This window comes from Narcine bancroftii, chromosome 5 (assembly GCF_036971445.1).
Source record: "Narcine bancroftii isolate sNarBan1 chromosome 5, sNarBan1.hap1, whole genome shotgun sequence".
NCBI lineage: Eukaryota > Metazoa > Chordata > Chondrichthyes > Torpediniformes > Narcinidae > Narcine > Narcine bancroftii.
The window spans coordinates 1,306,491-1,321,323 of NC_091473.1; the positions used below are offsets into that span (position 1 = coordinate 1,306,491).

At 44.6% G+C, this 14,833-nt stretch overlaps 1 protein-coding gene across 9 annotated transcripts in view; it reads right to left on the minus strand.

The window, feature by feature from the left end:
- The window catches only part of LOC138763025 (sodium-coupled neutral amino acid transporter 3-like), a 200,536-nt gene that overhangs the window by 147,284 nt on the left and 38,419 nt on the right, over window positions 1-14,833 (minus strand). For 4 of the 9 annotated variants that reach the window (XM_069936533.1, XM_069936535.1, XM_069936536.1 and 1 more), the window contains exon 1: window positions 9,876-10,051. The exons of 2 other annotated variants lie outside the window; for them this stretch is intronic. The gene's annotated coding sequence lies outside the window, so the exon portion shown is untranslated. Of the gene's footprint in view, window positions 1-8,110; window positions 8,294-9,875; window positions 10,054-14,833 lie in introns of those variants that run through there. 3 more of the 9 variants (XR_011357287.1, XM_069936543.1, XM_069936540.1) reach the window with 3 other exon arrangements.

Below are 14,833 nucleotides of genomic sequence, written 5' to 3' on the forward strand. Positions count from 1 at the left end.
GGTGGATCAAAGTTCACATTATTGTGCAATCCAAGTAAAATGCTGCAAAAACACACTGTCACAATCTCACATGAATTACAATCCACAGAAGAAAACCATTTCTGCACAATTTTCCCCAAATGACTGAAATGCAGCACATGCCAGCTTCCCCCCCCACCAAAAAAAAATCCTTCCCCCATTTCAAATTTAAACCCATCACCAGACATGCCAATGAAATGCGTTTTTGTGTTCATTTGTCTGGAGAAACTAGGTCAACCTATAAGCAGATGAGCTGCAGCTATAATCTGATCGTTTGTTGTTCTTTCAAAGTAAAGGCTGTCCCAGAAATCGAAAATGAAAGAAATCCTCCAATTAATCCCTCAAAACATTAATGCTCTTAACAATTTCGTCACAATAACGTCAACATTAGAAGATGCTTCACGAATATTTGCTACTCCAGCAGCGTGCAGTTAAAAATTGTACTTCCTTGTCGAAATAAAAGGCGGAGAGGGTTTGTTTGTCTTTTGCCTTGAGTTGTGTCACAGTTCCCCAGTTAAAAGGACCAGACCTCTGGCTAATGATGATCTGTAGGCCGGGGCCTTCTCCTGAGTGCCAACACCCCAGCTGCATCCTTCTCCCTCATGGATGAAATGGTGAGAGAAGGCTCACCATCAGGAAAACCTTGTGCATGGTTTTCCCCATTTTGCTCAGTACCATCTAATGTTAGCAATCCTTTATTTCCCTTCTCACCTCGAGAGAATCTCATAGTTTATTTTATGTTCCCACTTTGCTTGCTCCCGTACGCTGTTTTCCCCTTTAAATTCCTTAGTCCAACGACAAAGTTCTAAGGTTACAGGTTTGCTGCTTTCCGGGGCCAATTTATATTTTTTCCTTCGATATACAGCTATTCCTAACTTTCCTTGTTAGCCATGGTTGAGCCACCCTTCTTGTTTCAGTCTTGGGCCCGAGAGGAATGAACAATTGAAGACACACAAGAGACTTCAGATGCTGGAATTAAACGATCTGCTGAAGGAACTCAGCAGGTCAAGCAGCACGAGTGGGAGTAAAAGAATTATTGACATTTTGGGCTGGAACACCTCATAAAGGAACAAAGAAAGCATTTCCTAAATATTTGTTCGTGCTGATTGACATTCAATACCTTGAGCTATATTGCTCAATCCATCTTAGCTAACTCCATTGTTACTATTGTAGCTGCTTTAATTTCAGTTCAGGAAACTGGTCTCAGAGTCCAGTGTGTCATTGTCTATCTTAATGAAGAATTCTATCGTATAACGATAACACGCTGCATTACACAACAAGATTGCTAACCGAACCTCTCTCATTGTACAAGACCCAATCCAGGATGGTCCAGTTGGTACTTTAAAGTATTGGTCAAGAAAAATCGCACCAGGAATCCCTCCTCTACACTTCTGTTACTAATTTGGACAGGACAATCAGACACAAATTGAAGTCACGATTACAGATCTACCCTTATTGCACACCTCTCCAATTTTCTATTTAATTCCACATCCAACATTACTGCTACAGTCCCATTTTCTGACACCTTGGCATTTCTTAACTCCATCAATATGGATTCCAAATCATCCCAGCTCACATCCTTCCTCACTGTTGCCTTAACCTATGTTTAAATAGCCATGTTACCCTCCTCCTGTTCCTTCTTGCCTGTCCCTCCCAAATATTGAATGCACTATCGTGTTCGGTTCCCTGCAGTAGTATTGCTCTAATGTCCATTCGATCATATCTACGCACAATTAATTCATCCACTATATAATAGAATGCACTCCTCTCATTAAAAGACAAAAATTTTAGGCTTGACATTTTCACATTCATAGTCCCCTTTACATGATTCTGCACGATGGCCCTGGGTTTTTTTAATTTTTCCTGTGATTTCTCTTTAAGCCACTTTGTTTCTCCCCTTCCTGTCTTTTGTCACGTCGCAAAAAAAAAAATTTAAGGCTTGTAAACACTGCCTCATTTTGTAGAGTTTACAAAACTTTAACACTGTAGACCTACACATCATATGTGATGATGCCCAAAACACCTTTAGATGACCAACCTCTTTAAAAGTTGTAGCCACTTGCCTCATGTTCCTAAACATCTGGATTAATGCCCAGTTTATATCTGTCTCCTTGCACTTCCCTGAGTAGAAGAGCTTCGAGAGGAAACAACTGACCAAGACACCAACTACTTGGAGGGAGCACAGAAATGCTGGAGGAAGTCAGCAGGTCTCACAGTGCCCATCGGAGGTGAAGATATATAACCGATGTTTCGGGCCTGAACTCTTCTTCAAGGCCTGTCAAAAGCGGGCAGGTGCCTGAATTAAAGGCTGGAGAGAAGGAAAGAGAGGGCAGGGGGAAGGATCACAGACCAACAAACACAAGGTGATAACTGAACATAGATAGGAGAGGAGAGGATTTATTTGGGGGGGTGATAGCTGTACGAATGTAGAGTGGGAGGAAAGGAGACAGAGGGAAAGGGAAAGAGAGACAGTCAAACAGAGCTGGAAGAAAGGGATAGATGGGGGTTGTGAGGGGAAGCAACTACCCAGATGCTTTAGTAAATGAAGGAGATTTATGGAGGTGCCGCATAGTAGTAAAAGTTAGTGGATCGGTAGCCGGAAGTCTGGATAATCAATCTCCTGATTTCAGCAGCTGGAGAATTTAAATTCAATTAAAGATCTAGAACCAAAAGTGGTGATTAAAACTAGCCTAAAAATCTGGATATCTCAGTGAAAGAAATCTGCTGTTTATTGCCTTGTCTGGACTGTTATGCAATTCCCGACTTTTAACTATTCTCTTCTATCACTTAGTAAATTGCTAATTTCTACAGCAATTGGGGATGGACAGTATATGTTTGGTCCTTCCCATTAATACATTTTTTAAAAGTCTGAAATCTTTTCGTTTTCTCCATTCCACAGCCCGGAATATTAAGGCTAGCATTTTAAATCAGCCATTCTCAAGGGCGGCCAAACGCGCCCCCCGCCCCATCCTCACCTACCACAGTACATTTAAGGCGTGAGATCGTAAAATATTTCTTATTTTTTAATGTTTGCATTGGGAAAGAAGTATGGAAGAAACCAATTAAACTGGACAGCTTCATGGGGAAGCGCATACGCTTTGAAGAGAGTCATAAGGGTTGGGGGGGGGGGGGGGGGCATAGTCAAAAAGTGGCTGTTTTAAATGATGGTGAAATAAGTATGCTTGTACTGAATATAGAGTTGAGTATTTATAAGCTAAAAGGAGAATAATCCATTTGCAAAGAATAGGGAACCTCAATTAATGAAGTGTTGCATGCCTGGCTTTCTGAAGATGCAATGTCATGTTATATAAAAAGATGAGAGACTGCGGGTTACTGATCTACTCTTGCGCATATACAATTAGAAATATTAACCAATCCTACATCTTTTTGACCTTTATTTAAAAGTAAATTTAAGAGTACTTGAACAAATTAGCCTTCCTAAGGCCTTTCTCAATAGGAATACAGTGAATAACAGGATCACACAAGCCCTGAAATATTGAGAACGAGGAGACAGTTTGGAAGTCCCCCCACTTCCCACCCCCCCCCCCCCCCATGTATTTGCATTGTTATTCTCAGTAATTGATTTTTATTGAAGTGGGAGGGAGGGAGGATGAAAGATGTTGGGGGGGAGGGGGAGGGGTGGTGTGGAAAGGAGAAGGAAAGGGAAAAGAGAGAGTCGGCAAATGATGACCTGTAAAAGGGGAGGATTATTCCCCCTATATTGCCTGGCTAATATGAGTCTGTAAAACTATAGATAAATTTTTCAAAAAGAAAAGAGTATTTGAACAAACTGAATTGTTACCGATCAGCAGATGTACTGTTTAAAAATAATAATGACCAGCACACTGTAGATGCAAAATTTAAGGACATTCCACAATTGTGTGGCATTGTAAAATCACTACTTTTCAACTATGGTGATTTAATGACACTTTTATTACATTCATCAGTAGATTATGGACGTATGGTCAACGTATTAAAGCCCGCAACATGAATATCTGCCCAAAATGATCTTTCGGATGTGTTACTGCATCGACCACATGGGTGAAGTTAAGCAACTGATCTACTCAGTTCCAAAACTTTGACACAATATTAACACAATTTGAACACGAATGCCCAAGAAGAAAATGTCAGTGGATTTCCAAGTCCTTCACTCTTCAATGGTCTTTTTTAAAAATGTAGTGCTTGGGGTTTACCAGTTTACCTATCTCGGCTGCACCATTTCATCAGATGCAAGGATCGACAATGAGATAGACAACAGACTCGCCAAGGCAAATAGCGCCTTTGGAAGACTACACAAAAGAGTCTGGAAAAACAACCAACTGAAAAACCTCACAAAGATAAGCGTATACAGAGCCGTTGTCATACCCACACTCCTGTTCGGCTCCGAATCATGGGTCCTCTACCGGCACCACCTACGGCTCCTAGAACGCTTCCACCAGCGTTGTCTCCGCTCCATCCTCAACATCCATTGGAGCGCTCACACCCCTAACGTCGAGGTACTCGAGATGGCAGAGGTCGACAGCATCGAGTCCACGCTGCTGAAGATCCAGCTGCGCTGGATGGGTCACGTCTCCAGAATGGAGGACCATCGCCTTCCCAAGATCGTGTTATATGGCGAGCTCTCCACTGGCCACCGTGACAGAGGTGCACCAAAGAAAAGGTACAAGGACTGCCTAAAGAAATCTCTTGGTGCCTGCCCCATTGACCACCGCCAGTGGGCTGATCTCGCCTCAAACCGTGCATCTTGGGCGCCTCACAGTTTGGCGGGCAGCAACCTCCTTTGAAGAAGACCGCAGAGCCTACCTCACTGACAAAAGGCAAAGGAGGAAAAACCCAACACCCATCCCCAACCCACCAATTTTCCCCTGCAACCGCTGCAATCGTGTCTGCCTGTCCCGCATCGGACTGGTCAGCCACAAACGAGTCTGCAGCTGACGTGGACTTTTTTTTACCCCCTCCATAAATCTTCGTCCGCGAAGCCAAGCCAAAGAAGTGCTTGGGGGTAAAAAAAAGACTTTATATTCTTTGTCTCCAATGCAAATAGCTTGATTTTATGTGTTTATTGATTTACCAAACTGCATGTCCAGAGCTCACAAAAATGCAATTTATTCTTATATTTATATTTCAGTGAATCAAAATATTTGAAGATGATGAAGGATCAGAGGCAGTTGGATTTGGAAGGAAAGTAGATAACCCTTGAAGAAATTGGGGAACAATGGAAGCAAGGTTTGGAGAAGGAACTTCAGGGTTTGAGAGGTGATTTTTATTTGACACTTAATAACATCAGTACTTCACAAAGTCTTCTATACTAATGATATAATTCTGAAGAGGGTGCCACTGCTATAATATTTAAAATGTTGCATTAAAATCATGCCCAAACACTAATGTAGTTTAGACCAAAGCCATTACAGATGTCCATGAAGGGATAAATACCGGCCTGAATAAACACTGCACTTCTTCTGAAATGGGGGAAAAAATGTAGCATGGGATGGAACAAGGTTGGAGGAGGAAAGATTCAAAGGTGGACATCATTGTTTGACGAAATTCAACTACTGGAAAGAAACCGTACTTGGGGGCAACTTTCTGCAAGGGAGTTTCCTGCTTTCTTTCCAACTTTTTTAAATCAGTCAGTCACTTCTGTTACACTTTAACTAAAGTTACAGTCAAGAGTTTGTGAATGCCCACCACCACCAAACCCCTGTGACAAAAAATGCTAAACAGTCTGAACAAGTAAATATAAAGAGACGGAAAGTGGGAGAGGTCGATACGGGGACATAACAGAGCGAGTCCAGGACTATGCTCAGAAAGGCAGAGAGTGGAAAATAGCCAAAGGGAAAAACATCGAGGAGAGGGATGCTAAAATGGGAGAATTCATGAGTTCATTATTACATGGGACTAAAATCACAGTCACTGATAGCTGTGAGGTAGAAAGTCATCTTACACACTGAAATGAATCACCACATTCGGTAGACACTGTGATTGAAGTAAAATGTTGGAGAAGGTCAGCAGGTCAAACAGTGATACAAAAACCAACGATTCAGGCTTGAGCCCTTCATCAAAGTCAATGATGAAGGGCTCAAGACAGAAATGTCAGTGATGTATCTCTGTCTTTGCTACATAAAGGACACTGTCTGACCTGCTGACCTCTCCAACATTTTGTGTTTATACTATACACACTAGTGAATGTGACCTAGTTTAGAATCAAAACACAGGTGTATGATCCCATGTCATACAGCGAATGGTGATTTTCTATCCTTGAAAGTCATGGTATAGGTAGTTGGCAGTGAGCTACAGAGAAAAAGAGGCTCCACCTCATTGTGGAACGTTAGCCCAGATTTATGAAGAAACCAAAAACCAGAGACGCCCAGCACTGAAGGAGATCATTCAGCTCATCAGGTGTGGGAAGATCTATGGCAACTTATACAAAATGACGCCCTCCCCAGCAGCCTGACTAAACTTTCTTTTCGTATCAATGGCAGACTCCTTCCTGCAAGGCATCTTGCATCAGGTGGTACACTCCACATAACAACAATTTGCTGAGTATAATAATACTTTGGCTCTTCTGCCAATTACTGCACGTTGAAGTTTTGCTCTCTGGTTACCACTCTCCCTGCCAATAACAACAATTACGGTCTGTCGACTCTAACTAAACCATTCAAAACTGTGAAAAGGTTTATTAAATCTCCCCTTAACTTCCTTTGTTCTGACAACTTGTATGCATGTAGCACCACTGACACGGCAAAACACCACAAGGTGCCCCACAAAATCTGCCACTGAGCTACAAATGGAGGGGGCTTGGACAGAGATGTCGCAATGAGCAAGGAAGGGCAGTAGGAGAGAGCTGAAGAAGCCTTGGCAGACGAAGCCACGTGGTTAAAATTGAGGACACACAAAAGGCCAGAAATGGGAATGGGGAGATGAATCCAGTGACTTGAGAGGGATGAACAATTAAAGGGATGTGAAAATAAGAATTTAACTGAGGCAAATATGGTTCAACAGACATGTGGTTAATGAGTGACCTGAACAATGAAAGAGAGGGATGCAGAGAAAGTGGGGAGTGAAACAAAAGTCTGCAGACGCTGCGATTGTCGTGAAAAAACACACAGAAATGCTGGAGGAACTCAGCCGGATTCACAGTGTCCATAGGAGGTAAAGATATATTACTGACATTTTGGGCCCGAGCCCTTCTTCAAGCATTTCTGTGTGTTCTTTACGAATAAAGATTTTGGATTTTTATTTAAAAAAGGCAAGGTTAAGTCTTTCAGAACAAAGACTGATGTAACGGGGTTGAAGTAGATGTTCTTAGAAATGGTGAAGTTACGTGGTCAGAATCCATCTCTACAAACTAATATAGCATGGTTAAAACCTGCCTGGTGTAAAACTGCTGGAAATACTCAGCAAGACAAAATATGTCCGCTGTCCTAACTGATCTTCTCTCTATGTCAATTAATAAGCAAAAATGTAAAGCAAGTGATTTAAAGTAAGCAGGAGTCTCCTATCAGAGGAATTCCAATTTTCCGAAAAGAGTAAGTGAATCACAAAATAGAGACAGGCAGGTTGAGTCTAGAATTTACCCAGGATCCTGAAGGGAAGAAAGCACGTGGAGGTGTGAAAGTAGTGGGCCATGGTGGTTGAAGAGCAGCTGTTAGTTCTGGTAAGCGAGAGAAAATTAAATTACGAAGACAGTGACAGAACTTGACAATGAAGCAGGGAGGATAAACTGCATTGGAAAAATCATGTGGTGGGAAGTGAGACTCACATGAAAAGGATAAGGGGCAAAGGTGGGAGGGAAGCTGAGCGACGGATTGTGTAAGATTCAAGAGGAATGAAACACAGAGGTGGGGGGAGAGAGCGGGGTTAGTGCTGCACAGAGAGAGAAGCTTTTGGTAGAGAAGAGGGCAGACAGAAAGATCTGAACATATTGACAAATAGTCTGACATGCTGCTGTTATGTGGCAACTATATACTACTGGAAGGAAGCTGCAACGGGAACAGAACATTTAGACTGTTTACTTGCATTGCTGGGGAACAGCAGACCTCTCCAAAAGTACAAACTTATACTGTATTACATTATTCAGAAATATTTTACTAACCTTTTCAAATTAATAGAGAGCAGTATATTGTCTCACATTGACAACTTTAAAGAGTTTTGTGGGGCAGTAATTAGCATCATTATGGCCCTGCATGAGGATTGCTCAGTTCACAACTGTAGAAAAGAAGTCTTGGAGAAGATTTCATCAGCTTCACAGTGGACCAGATTAAGCTGGCACTAGTAGTCTTACCCATTTACATTCTGCTTTTGGTGCTGGCACATGCAACTAAAAAGTCTTAATATGGCAGCGACACTAAAAATACAGCGTGTGAGGCTAAGACACTGCATTGAACCTGCTACCAGTGCCAAAGCAGTGAACTGAGAATGTTGCTGCTTCGGCTTCTCCCAGGCTGCCAGGTGGTAGGGACTCTGCAACTGTCCCTGAACTTCACTGACAGCAGGGATGAAAAGTGCGTCAGCTTGGGATCTTATCGAGTGGGACAGATCAAGCAGCCCCAGGAAAGAGGGGAAACCACTTGCACGTGCGCGCACACACACAGCGGCGCCAGACTCTTTGGTGCCCTAGGCCGGGCTGACTGCGGGGTTGCTGACCGGGCTGAGCCAGGGAGGGGTGGGAGCTGTCCAGGCTGAGTGGGGAGGGTGGGAGAAGAGAGAGAAAGGGGGCACTACCATGTTCAATGTGGCGTCCTGAGGTTCATCTGCCATACCCAGCCCTGTTTCTTCTTGCGCGCGCGTGCTCGTGCCGGCTGGCGCGTGCGCAATGGATTGGAGGACTGAGGCCCCTACCATCATTAGGGTCACTTCTCCCTCCCTCCAATGGCAGCGCCAGGAGTGGCCCCGGTACTCCAACCCATTGCCCACGCACCAGCCGCCCCGAGGGCAGGCGCGCAAGAAGAAACATGGCCGCGCACAGCCTCCGGACCTCGGGACGCTGCATTTAACGTGGGAAGTGCCCCCCTCCACCCCCAAGTGGAGGGCAAATTAACGTGCAGCTCGAGGTGGTGGTGGACGGATTCCTCGAAAGCCTGACCGGCCTCCAACCGGATGTCTGGCCACAGCGTCCCTCTGAGCTCAGCGCCCCAAGTGGCTGCCTAGTTGCCCTAATGGTAGCACCAGCTCTGCAGACACACACACACGCAGAAACATGCAGCAATATTTGGCAAACACAATTGGCCTCCAGATGACAACACGTGAACATATATTATGTGCACATATACCTATGTATGGACCCACATGTGGAGGAACAGATCACCTAATATGTGGACAGATACAGACATGCATGCACATGCCAAGACATACATCAGCACCTATCTGTCAACAACACATGACACACATCAGTATGTAAAACACATACACATCAGCTTTTGGAAGTGCACATGAAGGCAAGACACGCTCGGGCAACTCTGGGGCGAGTTAGTCATCCGTGGAGTCGAGCTGGACATTTCCGATTGGAACCCCGTCACCGGGCTGTCGGACCCCCCAGGTTTCGCTGTGATCTCCCCCCCTGCTGTTCACACACCGAGTGCGCGCCTGCCACCAAGGGACCGACCCCTTCCGCCGATGCTGCGAAGCCGGTCAGCCGGAGGGGTCCCCCCAAAGTGACGGGACAGCCTCGCGTTCGGCAACTTGACCCCCCCCCCCCCACCCAACAGAAGTTGAACCCATGCAACCTGCTCGCAAACGCGCGCTTTCCATTTCCCTCTTTCCTTGCCACCCCCTCCCTGACTCAGACCCCGCCGGATCTTTGTGGGTCTGCAGTCGCTGACATGTGCTGCCCACCCCCCCCCCCCCCCCCCGCGTCTCACCGGCGGCGTCCGGCTGGGCTGCTGTGCTGCAGGGGTCAGCGGTCGCCTGGGAGTGCGAGTCTCCGCGCCCGGGGCTGGCAGGCAGGCGGAGGAGCGGCGCTCGGCGACCTTCGCACGGGGCGCCTGTCAGCGAACTGGTGCTGGGTCCACCCCCTCCCCGGCAGAACTCCTTCTCCAGCCCCTCTTACCCAATGCCCACCCCCTCCCCGGCAGAACTCCTTCTCCAGCCCCTCTTACCCGATGCCCACCCCCTCCCCGGCAGAACTCCTTCTCCAGCCCCTCTTACCCAATGCCCACCCCCTCCCCGGCAGAACTCCTTCTCCAGCCCCTCTTACCCAATGCCCACCCCCTCCCCGGCAGAACTCCTTCTCCAGCCCCTCTTACCCAATGCCCACCCCCTCCCCGGCAGAACTCCTTCTCCAGCCCCTCTTACCCGATGCCCACCCCCTCCCCGGCAGAACTCCTTCTCCAGCCCCTCTTACCCAATGCCCACCCCCTCCCCGGCAGAACTCCTTCTCCAGCCCCTCTTACCCGATGCCCACCCCCTCCCCGGCAGAACTCCTTCTCCAGCCCCTCTTACCCGATGCCCACCCCCTCCCCGGCAGAACTCCTTCTCCAGCCCCTCTTACCCGATGCCCACCCCCTCCCCGGCAGAACTCCTTCTCCAGCCCCTCTTACCCAATGCCCACCCCCTCCCCGGCAGAACTCCTTCTCCAGCCCCTCTTACCCAATGCCCACCCCCTCCCCGGCAGAACTCCTTCTCCAGCCCCTCTTACCCAATGCCCACCCCCTCCCCGGCAGAACTCCTTCTCCAGCCCCTCTTACCCAATGCCCACCCCCTCCCCGGCAGAACTCCTTCTCCAGCCCCTCTTACCCGATGCCCACCCCCTCCCCGCCACAGTACAGTAGCATCATTCATTAATAACCATGCAACCCTTGCTACACTGTACGATGTAGCAACTTTCGCATTTTTGATCCATGTTTGCACATCCTGATCGCTATTGACATGAACGGGATACAAGAGCGAATTATTAGAGGAGCCCATTCTGCCAGTTAATCAAATCTGGTTGATGTTTCCAGTCTTCGATTCCGCGTTGCCTTCCTACCTTACACCAGTTTTAAAATTGTTGGAAGAGTCTACTTCCACAAGCTTTCGCGGAAGAACATTTCAAAGACCATCCGAGAGGGAGAGAGAAAAAAAAGACTCCCTTGGTCTGTCTTAAATAGGAAACTCCCTATTTTGAAAAAGTTCTTGATCAACTCCTTTATAAAGGAAACGTCCTCTCCCTTATCAAGACCCTGCAGGATCCTGTACAAATTTTATATGGCCTTTACAGATTTTAAAAAATTGTTAATATATAAACGTCACAAGTTATATTCCTATCTATTTCTCTCAACAGATTTACTTTGGCTTCAGTTAATTTCATGAACAAACTGGATGAGTTTAATCCAATTTCTTCTGTCCGCAAGTTACAAGTCAGGGCCCCAATTCCAAGAAGAACTCAGCAAATTTTCTATTCCAGTCCCCTGATAGGGTGGAATTGTCAGAAGACTTAACTGAACCACATTTACTCTTAACTGAGTTATAAAATTAATTGAACCGTCCTTACAGATTTTGAGCTTTTTTATGTATATAGTATTGTGAAAAGGGGTTTTTAAACAGTGATGGAAATTGCAACATCCATTGAGTTTACACAGTGGAGTTTTTTTCTGCATGCTTTGTTGTAGATAGAAGCTGAGAGATGATTTAATGGTGTGGATTGGGGAGTCATGGAATTATGTTTCTCTCACTTTAGTTTTTCACTGAATTGTCAGGGCACAGTTTGGAGTTGTGGCGAGGAGTTTGGCCTCCACTACCTGACAGGTTATCAAATCTGGATTTCCACCACTGTTTAAGTGCACTAACTTTATTTTCAACCCCTTTCTAAGGTTTCTATCAATTAATATAATTCTGAATGTGCTGGTTGTTGACTTCCTGCAATTGGAAAATAGACCCCTTCTGTTTGCCCTACTGACTCCTCTTGTTGCTTTCATCTCCCCCAAGTATCTCACTTCCAGAATACAATTCAGTCTGGAGAGTCTCTTCTTAAGTATAAATCTCCTCTGCATCCTCTCGCTGGAGCAGACTTTATAAAGGCAGCTTGTTAAAATGTCTCTGTGACCATTTTCAATTATCCAATAATTTGAATTAGGATACTTAGAGAACATAACAGCGTGGGCAGCTGGAGGAACTCAGCAAGCCAAGTACCAATAATGGGGGGAAAAAAAAGGATTGTTGATGGTTTGAGTTGGAACCTTTCATCGTTTCCAACCTGAAGCATCAACAATTGACGTTTCAGGTTGGAAACAATTGGGGAGGCACAAATGGTGTAGCCGTTAGTGCCAAAGCACCAGCGATTGGGTCCCGGGTTTGAATCCCACACTGTCTGTAAGGAGTTTATACGTTCTCTCCATGTCGGTGTGAGTTTTCTGCAGGAGCTCCAGGTTCCTCCCACCATTCGAAACGTACCTGGGATGCAAGTTAATTGGGTGGTAAATTGGGCAGCACAGATTCACGAGCTGAAATGGCCTATGACCATGCTATAAAGTGTCGATGAAGGGTCTTGAACATAAATGCTGCTTGACCTGATTGGTTCCCACAGCAGATTGGGGTTTTTTTTGCTCAAGATTCCAGCATCTGCAGCCTCTTGTGATCACTGCATGGTCATTTGGTGTTTTAAACTGAATTAATATCTCATTTGATTTAAGCAGTGCAAAAATACAGCAGAAGTGGAATTTTAAAGTGATAACATTACCTCACTTGAATTAAACAGTTTTGTTTTGAGAAGGTTTTTTTTTCCAACAAAAAAATTAATACATTATAATTGTGAAGTTTTCACTGAAGTCTCCTGTGAATCACTTCAGCTTGAACTCTTGAAGGTATACCATGTCTATATACAGTATGTCATTTAGAGTTGTGTATAAGTGAAGATAGTTTCCTTAATCAGAGTCTTAAATTCAAAGAATTTTAAATGTAGAGGATGAATTATTCCATTCTATTACACGAAGGTCTTTGATTGTAAATGTACACAATTCCTCTATCCTGTCAGGGTGGATCACTACATGATACACAAACTGCTCTGTCCAAGACAGCAAGAAATGGCGGAGAATTATGAACACAGTCCAGACCATCACAAACCCTCCCCCCACACTCCTCCATCTACATTTCCTAAAGCCTTGGAAAGACAGCCAATATATTAAAAGACATCACACCCCCCCCCCCCCCCCAACCACAATCTCTTCAGCCTCCTCCCATTGGGAAAAAGACTCAAGTGTGAAATTACGCACCACCAGATTCAAGTTTCTTTCCCACCAGAAATCCTTAGTTAATCTCATACCAGTAAAATGTGTTGCCTTTGCTCTATTCTAAGGTATATTTTTCTGTAACTCTGCATTCTGTACTGTTTTTTTACTGCAGGACTACGTGTGCATTGACTAGCTGGATTACTTGTAAAACAAAATTTCTCAGTAGATGTGATAACAAACTTGAACTACATATTTCTAATATTCCCATTCAGCTGGTTTTGCATGATGATGATAAGTTTACGGTAACTGGTCAAGGTATGGAGGTGTGACTACTCAATTTCCTAACACTACATATTTAGTTCTTGCATTCAGTGTCAACCATTCAAATGAGTCTTTACATTTGGAAAATGTAAATTGTATTAAGTTATATCCCTGAATCTTCACCGTTTTGAAATGGAAAAGTAGCATTTTGTCACAGACCACAAGATGCATGCAAATTTTACCTCCGCTGATATGATCTTTGTCACGTTTTATGTCAAAACTACTCACTGGCTTTGCGGCCGTGCAGTATCATTCAAAGATCATCAATTTCCGTCTTTATTGATGATATGTAAACCACTTTGCCTGTGTGTTGAAGAGTTTATGTGGATGTGAAGAAACAAATATGAGCTCTGGGTCTTCTGGAATGTGTTCAAATTTATCTCCGAATTCTGTGAGTGGGTTGTTAATTGGAGGGTAAAGGACTGAGGTAAGTATCCAGCATTGATGTTTTGTTCTGCTCTCCTTCAGTGCGGGTTCTGCCACTTCCTTCATTTTATTTTCTGTTTTAAGGAGACCTGAGTCAAAATGCAGCATGAACTCTTTCTGCTTGGCTTGCTGATCTCCCACCATGTTGTTCAGGAACCCAAAGTAATTGGGGCCTCTCTTACTTTAACTGTTTCTCTGAGTCTTGGTCATTCTCTGCCTCTTTCAGTTGTACTCTGCCTTTTACTGGGTTCCACTCTTTTTTCTTTGTTTGCCTGTCAAGCTGCTTTCCTTGCCCTCACTTTCAAATTTAGACATTCAGCACAGTAACAGGCCCTTTTGGCCCACGAGCCCATGCCATCCGATTAATCTACAAACCCCTGTACGTTTTGATCAGTGGGAGGAAACTGGGAGAACCCACACAGACTCGGGGAGAACATACAAACTCCTTACAGCCAGCTGGGAATTCGAATCCCTGTCCTGATTGCGGGTGCTGAAACAGTGTTGCACTAAGCACTACGCTAACAGTTTTGCCCTGTCTCCTCAATTTCTTTAACTTACCTTTGTTACAGCTCTTAATCCTGACAAAGGTGGTTTAGAGAGGATCAGGATAGCACAGATTGTCGGCTCAGGCAGTGCTGCAAGTATGGAAGAAATTGGAGTGTCACACTGGCCACTGAGATATCGATAACTTCTTGAAACAGAGGATCAAGGTATTGAATTTTTAGGGGATTGGCTTTGCATGTTGGATATGAGAGTTTGTTAATGATTTGATTTGCATATTAATGCTTTATTTCAAATAGAGCCCAACATATATAGAATAGTAATTTTTGATTTAATTGGAATTTAGTCAAGGCAGTATGATATACAGATGTCAACTTTACTTTATTATTTTTATGTCTTAAAGGACAACCAGTTAGATCACATTT